Source organism: Nomascus leucogenys, chromosome 1a (genome assembly GCF_006542625.1).
Source record: "Nomascus leucogenys isolate Asia chromosome 1a, Asia_NLE_v1, whole genome shotgun sequence".
NCBI classification, from domain to species: domain Eukaryota; kingdom Metazoa; phylum Chordata; class Mammalia; order Primates; family Hylobatidae; genus Nomascus; species Nomascus leucogenys.
Window position 1 is genome coordinate 95,160,309 of NC_044381.1, and position 20,600 is coordinate 95,180,908.

The 20,600-nt window shown below is 38.8% G+C and overlaps 1 long non-coding RNA gene across 1 annotated transcript in view; it reads left to right on the forward strand.

Annotated features, from left to right (window-relative positions):
• Positions 1-2,158: 2,158 nt before the first annotated feature.
• LOC115835943 overlaps positions 2,159-20,600 on the forward strand; it is a 94,743-nt gene continuing 76,301 nt past the window's right edge. Inside the window, exon 1 of the long non-coding RNA XR_004030917.1 lies at positions 2,159-2,417. This is a non-coding gene — a long non-coding RNA (uncharacterized LOC115835943). The remainder of the gene's footprint in view (positions 2,418-20,600) is intronic.

Below are 20,600 nucleotides of genomic sequence, written 5' to 3' on the forward strand. Positions count from 1 at the left end.
TGATTTAAAAGAAGAGTAAGCTTTAGGAATAAATACTAACAGCACTGGGAACTCTGTCTCATCCTCCTCACATCCTTTGAAAAGGCATTTGTAAGTGTTCAAATCCTTTCCCCTTGAAATACCGCAAAGCTGTAAATATTTATTAAAACATCCAAATCAGTAATGTCTTTCTGAGCTTTACAAGGATATTATTAGGTGGTCAGTGAACTTGAGGGTTTTTTTGGAAATCAGTGGGACCTAAAAACTTTTCCTTTGGCTGGTCAGAGAAGCAGGCTGAGAAATGGGGAATCTTACTCAGGGTTTTGTGAATAGCCTAGTAGCAGGTGCACGTTGAAAACACTAATGGTCAGAATGAAGTCTACACCCCTTAACTGTTCCTCACCAGCAATCCTTTTCATTATTTCTGCTCAGTGACCTTTCATTCCCTCCATTTTTCTCTGACAATTAGATTTCTTAAATTAAAAAAGGTAGGGGGAGAAATGGTAAGTTCAATAGAAGACAAACAGGAATTGAATGGATGTATGCATTTATTTTTAATATGTTTTAGCAAAACCTATATGTACCCGCCCCCCCCCCCACAACACATACACATCATTGGGCTTTAGAGTCCTTGCTGAGATGTGGGTTTGAGGGAGATAACCACGCGTGGTGAGCTGCAGAGCCTGCCCTCCGCCTGCCAGCGTTGCTGTGGGGAGCACACTCTCTGTCGAGTGCTGTTCTAGCAGACCCACCAAATCCCGTGTAAGTGGTCAGAGCACAAATGAGGCTGTCGGTGGGTAGTCCTACCCTATTCATGAGCTCTTTCAGAACAATTTTCATTACTTTTTTTAAATACTGTTTTTGGCAAACACTTGATACTTGAAATAAAAAATGCATGAGTCACCTACTGGGATAGGCACAGTGTGTGGTTCATTGAATTTAGCTAAATTGTGAGTCATCCATCAATAGTCCTCTTGGTGAACATACTTGTAATAATTTCACATATTACAAACAAAAATAGGTATGATTTTCAAGATTCTTGAAGCTGTTTCCCTTGGGGATTCTTTGGATTGTGTTTAGAGTTTTTTGTGTTGCTAGGTGGTGAGAAACTTGTCAGCCTTATTTTCAGATGGATCCAAGGCTTGTGTCTCTGTCACGTGGTAAAAGGTGGTTTGGGAGGCTCAGGGGCAGAGGATGCAGTTGAGTGTCATGAAGTGGGGGAAGCAGGAATTAGCGATTAATATTTGTCCTTGTCAGATCATTGACTTTTAAGATTGATTTTGGCATCTGAAAAATGTTTGGCTCCACTCTCAGGACAGAGAGCAGTAAGAATATGCACCTGTGCCCCCCACCCCCCTTTTTTGTGATAGGAGAGAGCTGAGCAGGGTGGTTATGTGTCTGTGCACTACTGCCCTCTGTTGGATGGTACTAGAGTTTCTCTATACCCACACCCCAGCTGAATGAGCACTCCTGGTTGGCTGGCAGGTGACCCAGGCAAATATGTCAGTATTGGACTAAGACCAATTAAAAAAAAAAATAGTTGGCCTGTATAAGCTAAGAGAGACCTCTCTCTGATGGATAAATAAGAGTGTAGAATTTCTAACCTGTAGGGTTCTTGCTTCTATTCTGGTGGCTGCCAGGCAAGAGGCTGGCATCTGCTGCTGAATGACAGGACAGACTTTGTGATTAAACTGCTAGATCTTTGGCTTTTTTCGGGAAGTGAAAATAATCACAAGATAAAGTATCCTTACTTGCATTTTTCCCCTTTCATAAGTGCAATAGGGCACAAAAGGGCTTTGGCTTTTGGCTACAACCAGAGGTGAAAGTTTTTATATGGGTATAAGAAGAGAAGTTAAAGCTCTTTGCAAACTATGGCTGAAGTGCCCATGTCAGTAAGATGTATAAAGTGACCCAGGACACTGGCCGGGAAGTTTTCTTTGTTTTGGCAGATTCCTCTGCCCTCCTTCACCTTCTCCAAGGTAGCGAGAGTAAGTGTCCAGGCAGGAGCCTTGGGGATCCTGTCCTGCCACTACTGGCTGAGTAACTTGGGAAAGTTGTCTGACTCTTGGACCACATTTTTTCTCACGTGTAGAATGAGGCATTTGAAATAGATGCTATCTCAGAGTCGTTTCATTTCTGAGAAGCAATAAGTTATCTTTTCTTCCTAGATGATAATGTAAGCACAAAGAACAAAACTATTTAAAGACCACACACATACCCTCTCAAACAAATCACCTCTCTTTGGGAAAGCAACATGTTCACTGTGATAATTCAGCACGAGGACCTGAGGTGGTGGGAACAGCTTTGGCTGGTTTGCTGCTCTCCAAGGAACTCCCGTGCCGGCCGCGTTGGACAAGCATCCCTGCCCTGCGGCGCAGAGTCTCCAGGACCAGCAGATGGCGCACTTGCACAGTGCACACATTTTCCAGGTTCTCAAGGTAAATGGTACTGATTAACATCCAGAAATAACACCCACTGATGTTTGAACAAATTGCAGCGTTTTCCAGGCCACTAAAACCATGGCACTTTGTGAGCTGGAACATTTGCTAATATTTAAAATGGTTAGAAAGATTGTCAATCTATAATACTTTCGAGTGTTAACAGCCTCTTTCACCCACGCATCAGAAACCCTTAATAAATTGGCCTTTTGTTTTTTCAGGTGGGGAAATTAGGGCAGAGGGTCAATTGGCTAAGATCACAGCAGAACTAGTCCAAATAATTCAGGCTATACACCTTGGTGATCTTTTAGAATTGTCGTTCCTCTTGCCCTTCCTTTCTTTAATGCCCACTTCTCTTGGTTGTGGAGGGGAATGTGCGTGCTGAGTGGGGATATGGAAGAGGAATTGACATCTTCTGCACTTTGGGGCATTGCCACCTGCCATGGTCATCATAACTCCTGATCGCCACAACCTATATTTGGAATACCTGTGATAATAAGTACTGGCATTTATTGATTACTTACTTTGAGTCAGCCATCGTTCTAAGCATTTCTCACACATTAATCATTTACTCTTTCCAGCAGCCCATAAAGGAGGCAGAGAGAGTAAGTAACTTACCTAGAATAACAGATGTTTGTATTTTTCTAGGCTCTAAAAGCAGCAATGACTTCAATCTATGTTTTAGTGGTAATCACTCTTTCACCCCAGATATTTTCCAGCTAACAGATCATTGACTGACTTTTAATATTTAAATTGTGAAATTTATTGGAGCTTTGGTGATATCATGTAAACAAGCCTTGGTTATAGTAGCTTGTAATGCTATTATTAGTGTAGAAGATTTCCTTTCACAACCTTGTGCTTAGAAGGAATGATTCACTAGAAATGGAAATAAGATGTAAATGAAATGGGGAAGCTTGGCAATTTAATCACTCAAGTAATACATATTTTCAAAGTGCTCACTTAATCCGTTAGTCACAAGGCAGCATTAGAGATGTGTTGGGGGGTTTCACTCCAACAACATTTATTTATTTCAAAAACATACATAGTGGTTACTGCATACCAGGCACAAATATTAGTTCACTTAATTCTCCTCACAACTATGATGAGCCCCTTTTACAGATGAGGAAATCAAGGTTCAGGGAGGTAAGAAACATAGCTAGTAAGTGGCAGATCAAGATTTAAACCAGCCCCTAGCTTCTGATCCATGCTCATAACTACTAGGCTCTGCTACCCCTATCAGTAGGAAGCAGGTATGCTGGTGGGATGTAGAGTGATTTAACCAGAGTCAAAAGACAGAAACAAACAGTTATAGTGTTGATTTCTTCCTAACAACAATCCTTCTATAGCAAATAATTTCCTTCTTTCTCTCTCTCTCTCTTTTTTATTTTTTGAGACAGAGTCTCACTCCATCACCCAGGCTGGAGTACAGTGGCCCAATCTCGGCTCACTGCAGCCTCCACCTCCCGGGTTCAAGCGACTCTCATGCCTCAGCCTCCTGAGTACCTGGGACCACAGGTGCACGCCACCACACCTGGCTAATTTTTGTATTTTTAGTAGAGACGGGGTTTCGCTATGTTGGCCAGGCTGGTCTCGAACTCCTGGCCTCAAGTGACCCACCTGCCTTGGCCTCCCAAAGTGCTGGGATTACAGGTGTCAGCCACTGTGCCTGGCCATTATATAGCAAATAATTTCTAAAATAAAAAGTGAGACTAAAAATAGCTAAGTTAGCTAGTAGCCTTGATAAAGGAGCATAGGAATTATAAAGAACAAGAAACTGCAGGGAGACCTACAGATGTTTTGTTTGTTTGTTTTTGAGACAGAGTCTCACTCTGTCTCCCAGGCTGGAGTGCAGTGGCATGATCTCAGCTCACTGCAACATCCCACTCCCAGGTTCCAGTGATTCTCATGTCTCAGCTTCCTGAGTAGCTGGGACTATAGGCGTGTGTCACCATGCCCAGCTAATTTTTGTATTTTTAGTAGAGATGGGTTTTCATCATGTTGGCTAGGCTGGTCTCAAACTCCTGGCCTCAAGTTATCTGCCTGCCTCAGCCTCCCAAAGTGCTGGGATTACAGGGGTGAGCCACCGCACCTGGCCTGCTTTTTAAAATGAGTAGTGATGTTTGTGATACTTAGAACAATAATTAGTTCATCGTTTTTACTGAAGACTAAACAAAAGGAAGTTGCATGACATCACAGTTGTGTGCGAGTGAACATCTGTTGTTTTTCTCCTTCCCCTTTCTGTGACGATGTCATCCTTCACGGCATGTTTCCTAGGAGAAAAACCTTCTCTATTTATAAGGTGCGTGGAATCAGCTGGGGATCTTGTTGAACTCTGGATTCTGATTTGGTGGGTCTGGGATGCAGCTCCAAATTCTGCATTTCTAACCAGCTACTAATGCCGCTGGTGTGCAGCCTGCTGGGAGTGGCAGGACTCCTTCCCTTCCTCATCCTGCTTGCGTGTAGGGTTGCCAAAGATGGTACCTTCCACATCACATTCCTTCTACCTTCTGCATAGGAGTGGTTGTCATGTGATCCAGATTTGACTAGATATGATTCTTATCTGGAATTTGGTTCTCCTACTCCCAACTCATATGCCTAGGAGAAGCCTGGCTTCAGGAGGAGGCAAGGAAGCCAATTCACTGAGAGCTGCAGAAAGAGGAAAGGAGAAGGGGGAGAGAGAACAAGATGACTGGATGATGTACTTTGAATTCTGGAGGCCAGCTCTATCCAGGAACACAAGCCAATAAAGTCTCTTTATGCTTAAGCTAATTTGTATAGTTGCTGTTACTTGCAATTAAAAGGATTCTGCCTAATACAGAAGTAATTTAGATTTGATATAAAGGAGAATTCTTTACTGTAACAGGGGGGTGCTTTGCAACTCTTGCTAAAGACCACTGGGAACAGAACAGATACTGAAGTTATTTTAGGGAGACTTGCAAGAATAATATTAAAATATTTAATAATTAGCATGGCATGGATGCCGACCAGTCAAAGCAGACAGCAGCCACAGTGACATTCTGGGAACGCCAGCCTTGGTCACTTGGATGCCGTTTGTAGTAGGTATAGGATCTACAGTATTTTTGTGTTGTGAATGATATGCCTGCATTCTTTAGGCATATAATTTTGCTAAGGAGGCTTTCATTAATGCTTTAAAAGATACAATGTTCTCTTACCTTTTTTTTAAAATAAATTATAAACTTCCATTTCCCCCCAATATTTTTACACGGGGCTAATTCATTGTGATGTCAGGTGATCATCTTCATGTTTTTTAGAATAATCTTCAGAAAGTTCTCCTATAAAATTAATTTTAATATCGCTAGCCTTTACTTAAATAGAACTATCTTATTCTAAATGTATTAAGTAGATAACTGATTAATATTGCAAAAATGGATACCTTTAATCTTTAGGAATTCTAGAATGTTAGATGAAGTCGAGAGTGATATTACAATTTGGTTTTATTTAAACATGCTAAAAATATACCAGAAGAAGCCAGAGTCAGTTCCAGGAGTTACAACTATGGTGTATTCTATCTTTAAAATATGCTGTTATGAAGAGAAGCGGGCTAAAAGGCACAAACATACAGTAAGATAGAAGGAATAAATTCAATGTTTGATAGCAGAGTATGATGATTATACTTAACAAACATGTATAGTACTCAGGTGACGGACACCCTAAATACCCTGACTCACTCACTACCCATTAGGTGTAACAAAATATCTGATGTACCCCACAAATTTGCGCGAATAAAAAAATAAAATATTCTATTAATCTCACCAGAAGTAGAATAAATTTTTGTGGTTGTGGATTGGTGGACAAGGGGAATAATGGTGATGGAAACATCCTGGAGACGCTTAGGCCCAGTCACTCTTTTAATGCTTTCTTTGCTTACTTAGTTTAAAGGTGGGAGCATTGCATTAGAAGCCCAGAGATCTGGCTTTTAGTCTGACACCTGCCTGAATTCCACTCTGCACCCCCCACCTCGCCTTCTCAGTTTCTGCTTCCCCAACCCGCCCTGAAGCCCCAGTCTTTTGTTGTAGAAGAGCATTAGTAGAGCCTATTAGAGGGAAGAAGCTCTTTCTAGGAATAAGATGCTATACGTTATTCTTAAAGGGAACGTGCAAGCTCAGAGGCTAAGATTCTCCAAGAAAGAGTCAAAAGGCCTTGATACAACAAAGCAGGATTCCGGAGTGGCCTGGCATTGTTCCAGTCTGAAGTATGGGGTGGTTCCAAAACTGGGGACCGTGGAAATAGGTTCCAGGGATCTGTGGCTCTAGAACACACATCAGACCCTGTGAATGCACTGAAGAAATACCTCGCACGTATTGTGCTACTGTTTTCTCATCTATGGAAATGCTGTTTAAATGAGTAAATTACAGTTATTAAAAGTATGAATAAAAGGAATGAATTCATGGTAGCTTTCTCTGATATTTTTTTCTTAAAGACCTAATATCTAAAATATGAAATGCCAAGTCTAATCATATGGCAGTCTCCTTTAAAAATTTAAGCCTGTTAAAAAAAAAAAGTCCGTGAAATTTTATAGGTAACTTGGATTTTTTAAAAAAAATGAAAACTGAAATTCTTTCAGCAGTGAATGTGTGTGTTTTTTTAATTCCCTGGATTGATCAGAGGGTGCTCTCTCTCTATCCTTAGGGCTGTGAAGAATTACCTAGAGGCGAGACAAGAGCTCATTAATTAAATATTTCCGCGCTGGACACTCATCTGCCTGACAGTTCTCTCATTATGTGCCCCTGAGAGGGGGACTAGTTGTCAGCAGCTGATGTAAAATAATTTTCTCACTGTTATAACTGCATGAGCAAAGGCTTGATAGCAGTTCTTCATGTCTATTAGGTAAATCATTTGAGGGAAAAATGGTTTTGCACTGAAGGGAAAGTCAAAACATCTCATGCAAAATCTTAAATAACTTGTTTTTTAAAGTAAGAAAAAAAAAAGAACTTTCTCTAACTATAAGTATCTTTTGTTTGTGCCCCAGGGATCCCTCTACCTTTGCTGTCTCTTTCCTCAGGTATATTTCTCTATTTATTCATGCAGAGAATATGTTATATGCCCTGATGTGCTATATAGAAATACCAAGCGTGACTAATTCAGTTATCCTTAGTGAATATGATAAACTGAGAAAGTTGGTATTCTTTATGGCCTTTTTGATGGTCAGGATCTCTGGGTACTCTTTCCATATTCTTTTGCTTGAGAGAGATGAGCACATTTAAAAGCCAAATCTATGTCTATGATCTGTGTCTGCCTGCAGCTAACCCCAGTTGAAATTCTTTTTATTAGGTTGATGCAAAAATAATTGCAGTTTTTACAGCCTCTGGTTATGTGGTCAATTATTCTGGTTCCAACTAATCACATCCTGTTTCTGTAATTGATTTAAATGCAGTAAAAGGAGGCACATCTTGAAATGTAAAAAGTCATCAAAGATCTACCTCCAGAAAAGCACCGGATTCGTAGTTTTACAAGCCAATTCCTTAAAACTTCAATGAAGGAGATACTATTTTAAATATTTCAAAGCTTCACAATGCATTTTATAATCACTCTGATGCTCAAGGGAAACAACATATAAAACTTCCATACAAAGATGCCTCAGTGCCCTGCCCACATCCCATGGGGCAAGAGTGAGTTCTGACTTCACCACAGCCAGTCTGTCATTTCTTCTGCCTCAGACTTCCCCAATTCCTGGAAGCTTGGTCAGCCTGCGTGCAGGAGTGTGGGCGAGTTAGTGTCCCCAAAGAGAACTATCAGTCACTGGGGTTAAAACTCAATAAGGAGGCATTCCGGTGTGCATTGTACACAATACCTCTGAGGGTCCCCAAGGGGAATGGAGCCCCAGTTGCCCTCAGTAGTAATCAGCTCATCTATGTACCGTTTATTGTCTTTTCCTCTGTCTCTGTCTCATCTCTCCACTCCCTCACTTTAGTTTCCTGGGATTACCTTTCAAGTAGATTACTGTACTAATGACCCTATATCAGGCTCTGCTTTTTGGGGGATCCTAAACTAGGACTGGAGGAAGACAAGTTTACTGAAAAAAGTTACTGCTGTAAACAACTAGTATTCAAGGGACAGGTTTCCAGCAGTCAGGGGCATCATGCTGCAGAGGCTCCTGCTTTGAGAGTCACCCTAAAACTTAAAGTATAATAATAAAATAAAAAAAAGGGTCTACTGTCCAGATTCTGCTGGACAGAATCCAGGAACCTCAGCTGCCATCCCACCGTTGCTGCTGCTCTTGGCTACCGCTGCATTTGGTATTACTGTTGCCGCTGCATCAAGTTTAGACTGTCCTTGCGGCTGCTGCCGCTATCAGATATACCATTAGAAACCAGAAACAGGAAGAGGATGGCTTCTTCCATCCTCCAGTCTTCCATTCTTCTCCCATTGCCTTCCATTGGCAGATCATACTGGAAGCCAGCCAGAAGAGTGGCTGGAAGATGCAGTTTTTAGTGTTCCTGTCTCCTTAAATATCAAAGCACAAAATGTTGTGAATGAGGCCTTAGAGCAAAATGATTGGCTATATAAAACCTATAACCAAAATCGCACATAACTGAAATTCTAGCCTTTTAAAAGTCAGGGACAAGCCAAAGATTCAGGTTATCACAACTCTTTTTTTTAACTTTTTTAAGTTCAGGGGTACATGTGTAAGTTTGTTATATAGGTAAACTCATGTCATGGAGGTTTGTTGTACAGATTATTTCATCACTCAGGTATTAAGCCTAGTACCCATTAGTTATTTTTCCTGATCCTCTCCCTCCTCCCACCCTCCACCCTCCAGTAGGCCCCATCTATATGTCCCTGTGTTCTCATTATTTAGCTCTTATAAGTGAGAACATGCAGTATTTGGTTTTCTGTTCCTGCATTATTTTGCTAAGGATAATGCCCTCCAGCTCCATCCATGTTCTTGTGAAGGACATGATCTCATTCTTTTTTATGGCTGCACAGTATTCTTGCAGCCACATTTTCTTTATCCAGTATGTGTACCACATTTTCTTTATCCAGTCTACCATTGATGGGCACTTAGGTTGATTCTATGTCTTTGCTATTGTGAATAGTGCTGCAACGAACGTACATGTGCATGTGTCTTTATGATACAACGATTTATATTCCTTTGGGTATATACCCGGTAATGGGATTGTTGGGTCAAATGGTAGTTCTGTTTTTAGGTCTTTAAGGAGTAGCTACACTGTCTCCACGATGGTTGAACTAATTTACACTCCCATCAACAGTGTATAAATGTTCCCTTTTCTCTGCAACCTCGCCAGTACCTGTTATTTTTTGACTTTTTAATAATAGCCATCTGGACTGTTGTGAAATACTATCTCATTGTGGTTTTGATTTGCGTTTCTCTGATGATCAGTGATGTTGAGCTTTTTTTCATATGCTTGTTGGCTACATGTATATCTTCTTTTGAAAAGTGTCTGCTCATGTCCGTTGCCCACTTTTTAATGGGGTTTTTTTTCTTGTAAATTTGTTTAAGGTCCTTATAGATGCTGGATAGTAGGCTTTTGTCAGATGCATAGTTTGCAAAAATTTTCTCTCATTCTGTAGACAGCTCTTATTTTTTTGAGCTGTATTGATATCTAGTTCACATACCGTACGTTCATGGATAATGTGCAACCATAATCAATTTTAGACAGTTACATCACCTCAAAAAGAAGCTTTGTACCTTCCATTCCACATCCCTTCCCCACCACATTCCTCCCTCTACCTCACCCTTAAGCAACCATTAATCTATTTTCTGTCTCCATAGATTTCTTTATTCTGGACTTAAGTATAAATGTAATCATACAATATTTGTTTTTTTGTGACTGGCTTCCTTCACTTAATGTTTGCAAGTTTCATCCATGATTGTAGTATGTATCAATACTTCATTATTTTTTATGGCTGAATAATATTACATTGTAGGATTATACCATATTTCACAATGTTTATTTAAAATTTTCCTTTAAGTTGTGAGTAGTTTAGTTTAAAAAGAAGCACGAATCTTGGGAAATTAAAGGTAAAATTGTCCTTATTTTCTGATTATAGAATTGTGTGTCTTGAAAAGCCAAAAGGATTACGGAAAAATGATTATAACTAGAGAGTTCTGCATGGTGACTTTCCTGTATGCCAACCAGTTAGCAAACATTTTGAAAACTACTTCACTTATATCTACAAAAGCTTCTGTACTTATAAACAAAAATAAGATGCAATGTACAGGCTATACACACACACACACACACACACACACACACACACATACACACACACACGTCTTCTCAGAGACATGCGACTTCTATAATTTAGAAGCCAACATGTTCCTGGAGTAAAGACATAGTGTAAATTGAGTGTAAATTAATTTATAAATATGTTACTTTTGTATCAAAATCCTAATAACATTTAGATAGAAACTTTGTAGAACAATTCTTAAGATTACCTGAAAGAAAAAATGGATGGGAATATATAAGTAAAATTTTGAAAAAGAAAAGCAGTGAAGTGAGAGTATATTATTAGATATTTAATGTATTATAAATTAAAAATAAATAACAACTTGTGTCCAGAGCAAGAATAATAAGTAAAATGTAATACGAAACCCAGAAGCAGAGTTTAGTACGTATAAGACATTTGTATGTGATAAAAGTGTAATTACAACTCATAATTATTATTATTAACTCATCAATTATTATTGAATGGGACACCTGACTAGTGATTTTCAACCCTATAGTCATCAAAGTTCCTAGCTGCAGACAACAAAACACATTTTAATAAATTTCCTTCTGCGTCAAATTAGCTAAAGTTTTAGGTAGCCTTCAGAATCTCCAGGAGAACTGGAAGAAAGTAACTGCCAACCTAGAATTCTTCACTCAGCAAAAGTATCCTTCAAAGAGAAGGTGGAATGAAGATATTTCCAGACAAAAACCTGGGAGAATTGTTCACAAACAGGCTTTACTAAAAATAAAGTACCAGAAGGAGGTCTTTAGGTAAAAGCAAAATGATTCCAGACAGAAACACAGAAGCATAGGAATAAATGAAGAGTGATTGAAGAGGCAAATAGAACAAATATAAATGAATGTTTGCTATATAAACAAAAAAAGGGCTCATAAGGTTTAAAATGTATGTACAATGAAAATAATAATTAAGAAGGTGGTGGTGGGTTAAATGGAGTTGAATTATGCTAAAGACAACATTGTCTGGGGAGTAATAAAAGAATTAGTTTGTACTCTAAAAACAATCAAGAATGCATGCTGTCAAGGAGGGTAACAACTAAAAGAATAGTAAAATAATATATAATTAACAAGTTAATAGAGGGGAAAATGGAACAACAATATATGTAATTCATTAAAGACAAGAAGAAGAGAAAAAGTAACATAAAACAAGTTGAAGAAATGGTAAGTAAAACAGGAAAACAAACAAGTTGGTAAATATAAAGCCAAATTTATCTGCAAGTACATTCAACATTAATAGACTAAATTCTCCAATTTAAAAAGAAAAGTTACCGAACCATATTAAAAATGAACTCTGCCCAATTATATTATACTTAGAAGAGATACATCTTGAATGTAAATACAAAGGAGGATTGAAAGTTAAAAGAAGGCTGGGTGTGGTGGCTCACGCCTGTAATCCTAGCACTTTGGGAGGCCGAGGCAGGCAGATCACGAGGTCAAGAGATCAAGACCATCCTGGCCAACATGGTGAAACCCTGTCTCTACTAAAAATACAAAAATTAGACAGGCATAGTGGCACACGCCTGTAGTCCCAGCTACTTGGGAGGCTGAGGCAGGAGAATTGCTTGAACCCGGGAGGTGGAGGTTGCAGTGAGCCGAGATCACGCCATTACACTCCAGCCTGGGCAACAGAGGAAGACTCCATCTCAAAAAAAAAAAAAAAAGTTAAAAGAAATACCACAGAAAACCTAAGCAGAAGGAGTTATTCTGATATCAACCGAAACCAAACATTACTATAAATGAAAAAAAGACATTTTAAAGTGATAAAGGGTCAAAGAACCCCAAAATAAAGCAATTATAAAATTGTGTGCATCTAATAACCTAGGTTCCAAATATGGAAAGCAAATTTTTTAGAACTAAATGAGAAATGGAACTCAACTAAATGAGAAACTCCACAATTATAGTGAGAAACTCCAAAACATGTCCATCAATAATTGACAGAACTAACAGACAAACCCCACAAAACTCTTAAGTATATAGAAGATTTATTAATATGATTAATGAAACTAACAAAATCAATGTTATCCACAGATAGAATACTGCAACCAGCAACTGCAGAGCATGGAACGTCATCAATATTGCACATATACAGAGCCATATAGCATTTCTTGACACATTTTACAGACAAAAACTGTACAGATATGTTCTTAGGCCTCAGTGCAGGTTAGGCTAAATAACAACAGGGCGATAACAATAAAATGCCCTTAATGTTTGGAAATACACTACTTAATTACACAAAGATCAAAGAAGACAGTACAATGAAAAGTAGAAAATATTTTCAACTGAATGATAATGAAAATATGATATAGCACAACTTACTGTAGAATATAACTAAAACCATGCAGAATGGAAAATGTTTAGCCTTAAAATGCTTATATTATTTCACTGAAAAAGTCATGATCAAAGTATCCATTTTAAAGAAATTAGAAATGCTACAGAAAATTGGACCCAGAGAATGTTAAAAAAAAAGGAAAAAATGAAGATGAAAACAGAAATTAAAGGAGTAAAAAACAAACATACGATAGAATAAAAAATGCCAAATTTGGTTATTTGAAAAGATTAACAAATGGATAAGCTTCTAGCAAGACTGATCGGGGAAAGAAAAAGAGTGAAGGCACAAAATTACTAATATCAGAAATGAAAAAGGGGACATCACCGCAGATTCTACAAAATTAATGAGAAAATAGGATATTACAAAGAACTTTATGTGAATATTTTTGAAGATGTAGATAAAATGGGCAAAGTGCTGGAAAATAACAGCTTAGCAAAAATAATACAACAAGATATGGAAAATCTGAGTAGTCTTATAGCCATTAAAATAAGTTGAATATCTTCCCAAATGGAAATCTCTAAGCCTAGATGCTCAAACCTTCATTTAAAATAAGCATCATTCTTAAATTATCCCAGAGAGTAGAAAAAGAGTAATTCTACTTAACGTGTTTTGCAAGGCCAATATAACCTTCATACCCAAACGTAACAAAGACATTGTAAGAAAGTACACTCAATCTTTCTGTGAACTAAGATGCAAAAATTCTAAATAAAACATTTGAAAATTAAATCTATTGATTTATAAAACAATATATATATCTCAAGTTACTTTCACACCAAAGTTGGTTTAATATTAAAAATATTAAGGTAACTTATAACATGAAAGAATAAAGAAAAAAATTATCTTAGAAGATACAGAACAGACATTTGACAAGATTCAGTGATTATTAAGAAAACTTAGGAATAGAGGTAACTTCTTTAATCTGAAAATATATGTCTTCAGAAAACAAAAAATTAGCTGGGCGTGGTGATGCATGCCTATGCTCCCAGCTATTCGTGAGGCTGAGGCAGGAGAATCACTTGAACTTGGGAGGTGGGGGTTGCAGCAAGCTGAGATTGGGCCACTGCACTCCAGCCTGGGTGATAGAGCAAGACTCCATCTCAAAAAAAAACCAAACCAAACCAAACAAAACCCTATAGCAGCTTCATATTGGTGAAATATTGAATGCTTTCTCTTCGATATCAGGAATGAGACAGCCTGCTTTTCATCACTGCTATTCAAGACTTTCTGGGAATCCTGGACAGAGAAAAAGGCAAATAAAAGTTATAAAAATTAAAAATAAACATAAATCTTTCATTATTTGCAAGTGGCATGATTATGTGTGTAGAAAATCCAAACAAATCTGCAGGAAAACTATTAGAATTAATGAGTGAATCTAGAAAGGATCTTATATATTATGTCAATATAAAACAGCAGTAAACAATTCAAAAATAAAATTTTAAAAATATCACAATATCATCAAAAACAGTAAATAACTAGGAGAAAAATCTAGCAAAAGATGTGTAAGACTTCTCTATAAAACATTATAAAAACTATAAAACTAAATAAGTGAAGAGACATGTCATTTTTACGTATTGGAAAACTAATTTTATTTTATTTTTTTGGTGAGTCAGGGTCTTGCTCTGTCACCTAGGCTGGAGTGCAGTGGCTCAATCTCGGCTCACTGCAACCTCTGCCCCCCAGGTTCAAGGGATTCTCCAGCCTCAGCCTCCCAAGTAGCTAGGATTACAGAGGCACCCACTACGACGCCCAGCAAAATTTTGTATTTTTAGTAGAGATGGGGTTTCACCATATTAGTCAGGCTGGTCTCGAACTCCGGATCTCAAGTGATCCACACACCTTGGCCTCCCAAAGTGCTAAGATTATAGGCATGAGCCACTGCGCCTGGCCTGGAAAACTAAATATCGTAAAGATATAAATTCTTCCAAATTTATCTATGTAGATTCAGTGTGATTTCAAATAAAGTTGCAGTAGACAGTATTGATAACAAAACTAGGTGACATGGTGTGTGAGGGATGGAGATAGCCACCCGGGGAAGACTTGCTGCCTAGCTGCAAGGACCTGTTAGCTACTTCAGGAGCTGTCTCAGCTGCAGAGAGCTGCCTTATCTGGGATTATACCTTCCCAGGGCAGCCCACATGCAATGACGGAATGAGGTGAGATGGAAACTCCTGGCCATTTTGGCACAATATGGGAGAATTCTGACAGCATTCCACAGTCAGGTTCTGGGAGAGGATTGAAATTGGGAAGGGGCACATGGAGGAGCTCCAGTACTGGCAGGCAAAGTTCTATTTCTTTTTTTTTTTTCCCACTTTTCATAAACATAATTTTAATTGCAACATAACAATCTCTCCTAAAAATTCCCCCCCTCCCTCCCTCCGTCCCTCCCTTCCTTCCTTCCTTCCTTCCTTCCTTCCTTCCTTCCTTCCTTCCTTCCTTCCTTCCTTCCAATAATTTCAATCTTTATTTTAGATTCAGGGGATGCATGTGCAGGTTTGTTAACTGGGTACATTGCATTATGCTGAGGTTTGGGGTACAGTTGATCCTGTCACCCAGATAGTGAGCACACTGCCCCACAGTTAGTTTTCAACACTTGTCCCCTTTCTTCCCTCCCCACCCAATAGTTCCAGTATGTACTGTTGCCATCTTTCTGTAAGTGAGAACATGTGGTATTTGGTCTTCTGTTCCTCTGTTAATTTGCTTGGGATAATGGCCTCCAGCTGCATCCATGTTGCTACAAAGGACATGATTTCATTCCTTTCGTGGTTGCAGAGTATTCCATGATGTATAGGTACCACGTGTTCTTTATCCATTCCACCGTTGATGGACAGCTAGGTTGAGTCCATGTCTTTGCTATTGGGAATAGTGCTGCAATGAACATATGAGTGCATGTGTTGTTAAGTTCCATTTCTTGACGTAGGTGGTGTTTGGCTCATAATAATTCATTAAGCTATACATTTGCCTTGTGATATTTTCTGCATCTATGTTTTACTTTATAATAAGTACCTCATATCATATGGAAATGTCAATTCCGGCTTGATTATAGATATAATTGTGAAAATTAAATGTCTGCAAGAAGTAAAAAATAAAGCTTCTAGAAGAAAACAAAGAAGAATATCTTCATGACCTTGAGAGTGCAAGGATTTAAAAAACAGGACTTAAAAAGCACTAACTCTAAAGAAAAAGATAGATAAATATGACCAAGTTAAAATTAAGAACTTTTGTTCAGCAAAAGGCAACACAAAGAGGCTGAAAAAGCAAGCCAGAGTGGGAGAAGATATTTGCAAAATATTAATACATACCCTCCAAAAAACTCAAATCCAAAATATATAAAGAACTCATCCAAACTGACGAAAAAGTAACCCAATAGAAAAATGGGCAAAAGACTTGAGCAGGCACTTCATAACATAGGATATCTAAATGGCTAATAAACACGTGCAGTCTCCAGCCTGCTGGCCGACCCTGTAGAATTTGGATTTGCCAGCCTCCACTATCATGCAAGCCAATTCCTCAAATCTCTCTCTATATACACATCCTATTGGTTCTGTTTTTGTGGAAAACCCTAATACAACATACAATGTGTAATTATTTAGTTCATCATTAAGAACAAAAGCCTTTAGAGGTGGCAACTGTATACTGTATACTGTTTCTTGAATGTGTTAGCCTCCCCCTCCTACCTAGCATATGCTAGGTTTTCACTAACTACTTATAAAATTGATGATTAGGCCAAGTGCAGTGGCTCACGCCTGTAATCCCAGCACTTTGGGAGGCCGAGGCAGGCGGAACACTTGAGGTCAGGAGTTTGAGACCAGCCTGGCCAACATGGTGAAACCCTGTCTCTACTAAAAATACAAAAATTAGCTGGCGTGGTGGTGCACGCCTGTAATCCCAGCTACTTGGAGGCTGATGCAGGAGAATTGCTTGAACCCAGGAGGCAGAGTTTGCAGTGAGCTGAGATAGCGCCATTGCACTCCAGCCTGGGTGACAGAGTGAGACTCCATCTAAAAAATATAAATAAATAAAATTCACAAATGAATGCTACAGAGGGGGGTCTTAAAGGAAAAGGCTTTCATGTAATTTAGGAAGTGTTACGTATATAAAGTTGACTCAAAACTTGGGAATGGTTTTTATTTTTGTTTTTGATTTGTTACTAAACACATAAACAGAAGGCCTGTGGCTTTATAGAGATTATAACAATTGGAAGCAGAGGAAACTTCGTTCATTAGTTGGGATACGGGCAGAGAATGTGTGCTTTCCAGATTTGGCACTGGAAAAATAACACTTAGAAAATAGGAAAGTGGTTCTGTATGGTCACCAGCCATGAGGGCCTTGAAAGGTGCTCTCAAACAACAACACAAATAATATGTGGATATCTTTCTGTCTGTCTCAATCAATCAATCTATTTAATCTATCATAGTTTTAAGTGACCAGGAGCAAAAGATGGGAAACCCAGAGGGACAGGAGAAAAAACTGACACCAAAACCAAAACACCATGTTTGCTCTACATTTCCAATTTGAATTAAAATAAATGGAGTTTAAAGTATTTTACAAAGGATCAAAGTGATCAGATCATGAATTAGAAGAAATAAAAATGAGGGTTAGAAGTGACAGATGGGAACCTGGCCTGGAAAGCAAGCTGAAGCTTTCCGTCACTGAAGAGGTTCAGAGGAGACGATCAAAACATTGTGAATACTGAAAGCTTTTGCCACAGTGAGAAGAGAGAATGCCCCAGAAACTCGAGGCCATCCAAAAAAACGACTTATTGTCTATAAAATAATATCTGAAATGTCCTTTTTCCCTCCTCTGGCCAAGAGCTACCCCCCTTTCTCTTATTCATCTCATCTAACAAGTCAAATTGCTCTTACCTGTGATTGGCCGAGGGAGGTGATGATGCCTTCAAATTGAATACATTTGGTGCATTCTCTAGTGATGGCTTCTATGACTCCAGCAAAGGCTGCTCTGATGCTAGAGGCTGGGAACTTTTGTTGGGAGAAACAGCTGAGAAGGAAGAGAACCAACTATCCTAAAAAATAGACAGTGAGCTGACACTATTTAGTGGCATCACTTATAGGTTCCAGGGATGAATCAATGACCCAAAGTTTCTGTATTCATAAAGCCTGAATTATATTGGGAAGAAACAGACAATAAATGCATATAAAAATATAAAATAATTTCAGGTAGTGACAAATGCTAAGATACAGAGGAACTGAGGGGTGCTCTTTATCAGGATTAGGTGGGGAAGCCCTGACGTTAAAGTTGAGACTGAATGATTGAATGATTGAAGGAGGCAGCACGTCAAGCTCTCCCTGAGTAGAATTCCAGGCAGAGGGGATAACGTCAGGAACAAATACATGTGTTTAAGGGACAAAAAGAAAGGCAGGTGTCAGGAGCATGGTGAGTGACGGGAGATGGCAAGAGATGAAGTTGGAGAGGGATGCAGAGGTCAAATCACGTGGGGCTTTAGGGACCAAGATAAAGAGTTCAGATTTTTTTTCAATTGCGATGGAAAGCCACTGGCAGATTTTTCAGCAGGAGAGTGATATGATCTGATTTATGCATTCCATCCATTTTTGACCCTTTCACTTGAACTTTGGCTAGCAATTTTTTAGCCTGGCAGTGCCATTAGAGAGCCTCAAATTACTAGCTCTAAATCAAATTGATGAGAAGTGCTGTCATTCTTAGAAAAACGTTGAAGTCAACATAGCAAGAATCAACTCAATTTAAAAAATAAGAGATTTTAACAGACTCTTCAGAAAAAGAAGATATATGCATGGCCAATAAGCATATAAAAAGATGCTCAACATTATTCACCAGGAAAATGCAAATTAAACCAATGAGATACTACCATACATACACTATAATGGCTAAAATTAAAGGCAGACAATATTGAGTGCTGACGAGGATATGAAGTGAGGGAACTCTCACACATCACTGGTGGGAATGTAAAATGATTCAGCCACTTTGGAAATGGCTTGGCAATTTCTTATGAAGTTAAAATATTTACTTTGTTTGCTATATGATTCAGCAATCCACTGCTAGGCAAGTGAAATAAAAACGTATGTCCCTGTGTGTACAAATATTCATAGTAACTATTCGTAATAGCCAAAATCTGGAAGCAAAATCTGGAAACAATTGAAGTGTCCATCAGCAGGTAAATGGATAAATAAATTATAGTGTATTCATGCAGTGAAATACTATGAAGCGATACAGAGGAGTGAACTACTGCTATAAACAGTACAAATGAATATAAAAATTTTTCTTAACAAAAGAAGATAGACACAAAAAGAGCATATAAAGCAGAACTCCACTTATATGGAAATCAATAAGAGGCAATGATTGATGGTAACAGAAGGCAGATGAGTGGTTGCCTAGGGGTTGGGGGTGGGACTGTAGAGGACTTGAGGAAACCTTTTGGAATGATGGGAATGTTATATATCTTGACTGTGGTGATGATTATATGGATGTATACATTTATCTAAACATCAAACTGTGTGCTCAAAATAAGTGTATTCTATTGTTTGCGAATCTGAAAACAGCAGGAAATACTTTCTGTATATTCTCATTAGGGAGCTGTTACCTCTTAAAAAAAAAAATCGTGTAACCTGGCTCTGTCAGCCTTGACCCAGTGAGGAGGTGAAGACCCTGGCTTAGTCAATACAGAGACACGACTTTCCTCCTTCCTTCCTCCCCTTTCCTACTTCCAACTCATTCCCTAGGGCCTCCTCCGTCCTCTGCTCTGACCCCTGAATCTTAGGTCACAGAATTTCCTGCCTTGGTTGTATAATTCACATCTTTAGACTTTATTAGGGTGGCCTATCATCTTCCAGGAGCTGTGGATCCAGTTGGTGTAATCAGCATTTCTTTCGGGAAAATTGGTTAATTCATCCTCTTACACCCTTTCGATTGGACCACTTTGTATCAGGTTATTTTTGAAGACTTTCAGTACTAATCTTTTCTCATTTTTGATCTAGTTCTTGCATTTTCCTGGAACTATTCAGCTTATTATAATTCTCTGTATTCCTCATTCCTTCCTTACGCTGATAAAATGTGTGAGTATACTTTACAGACAGATATATCCTTCATAGAGGCAACAGAACACCCATCGATGCCAACAGTTACATGTGCTACTGCAGAATAATGAAGAGAAGACTTTTCTTTATGAGCACCCTAACTGTGGGGTGCCTAAAATTGGGTCTACCACTTGAGTAAGTGGCTGAGTTAAATATTTTGACTTGAATTTCATAACTTGTCACAGTGATCCCATTGGCAGTAGAGTGGTAGGTTGCCAAGAAGGCAATTAATTATCTCTCTGTCGCCCTGTGTATTAAATTTTGTTCCCTCTCCCTAAAGAGAGGTGATGCTATGGCTTACAACTACTGTGCTCTTGCAGAGCTCTCCACACCAATTAGAAGGGTTCTGTGTTATGACAGTCTTTTATAAGATGTTATGACACTCTTTGATAGAAAGCCGTTGTCCCATTGAAGCAGAAACTTCGTCAGAAGCACTAGGAATCAAGGGTGTGCTCTAGATACCCCGAATGGGAGGGGACTCTGTGCTCACTGGGTCCATCAAACAGTGCCTCCCACATAGGTCTTTCCATGTGATCCAGCTATTTCCCTACATTTATCTCCTAGCCCCACCCTT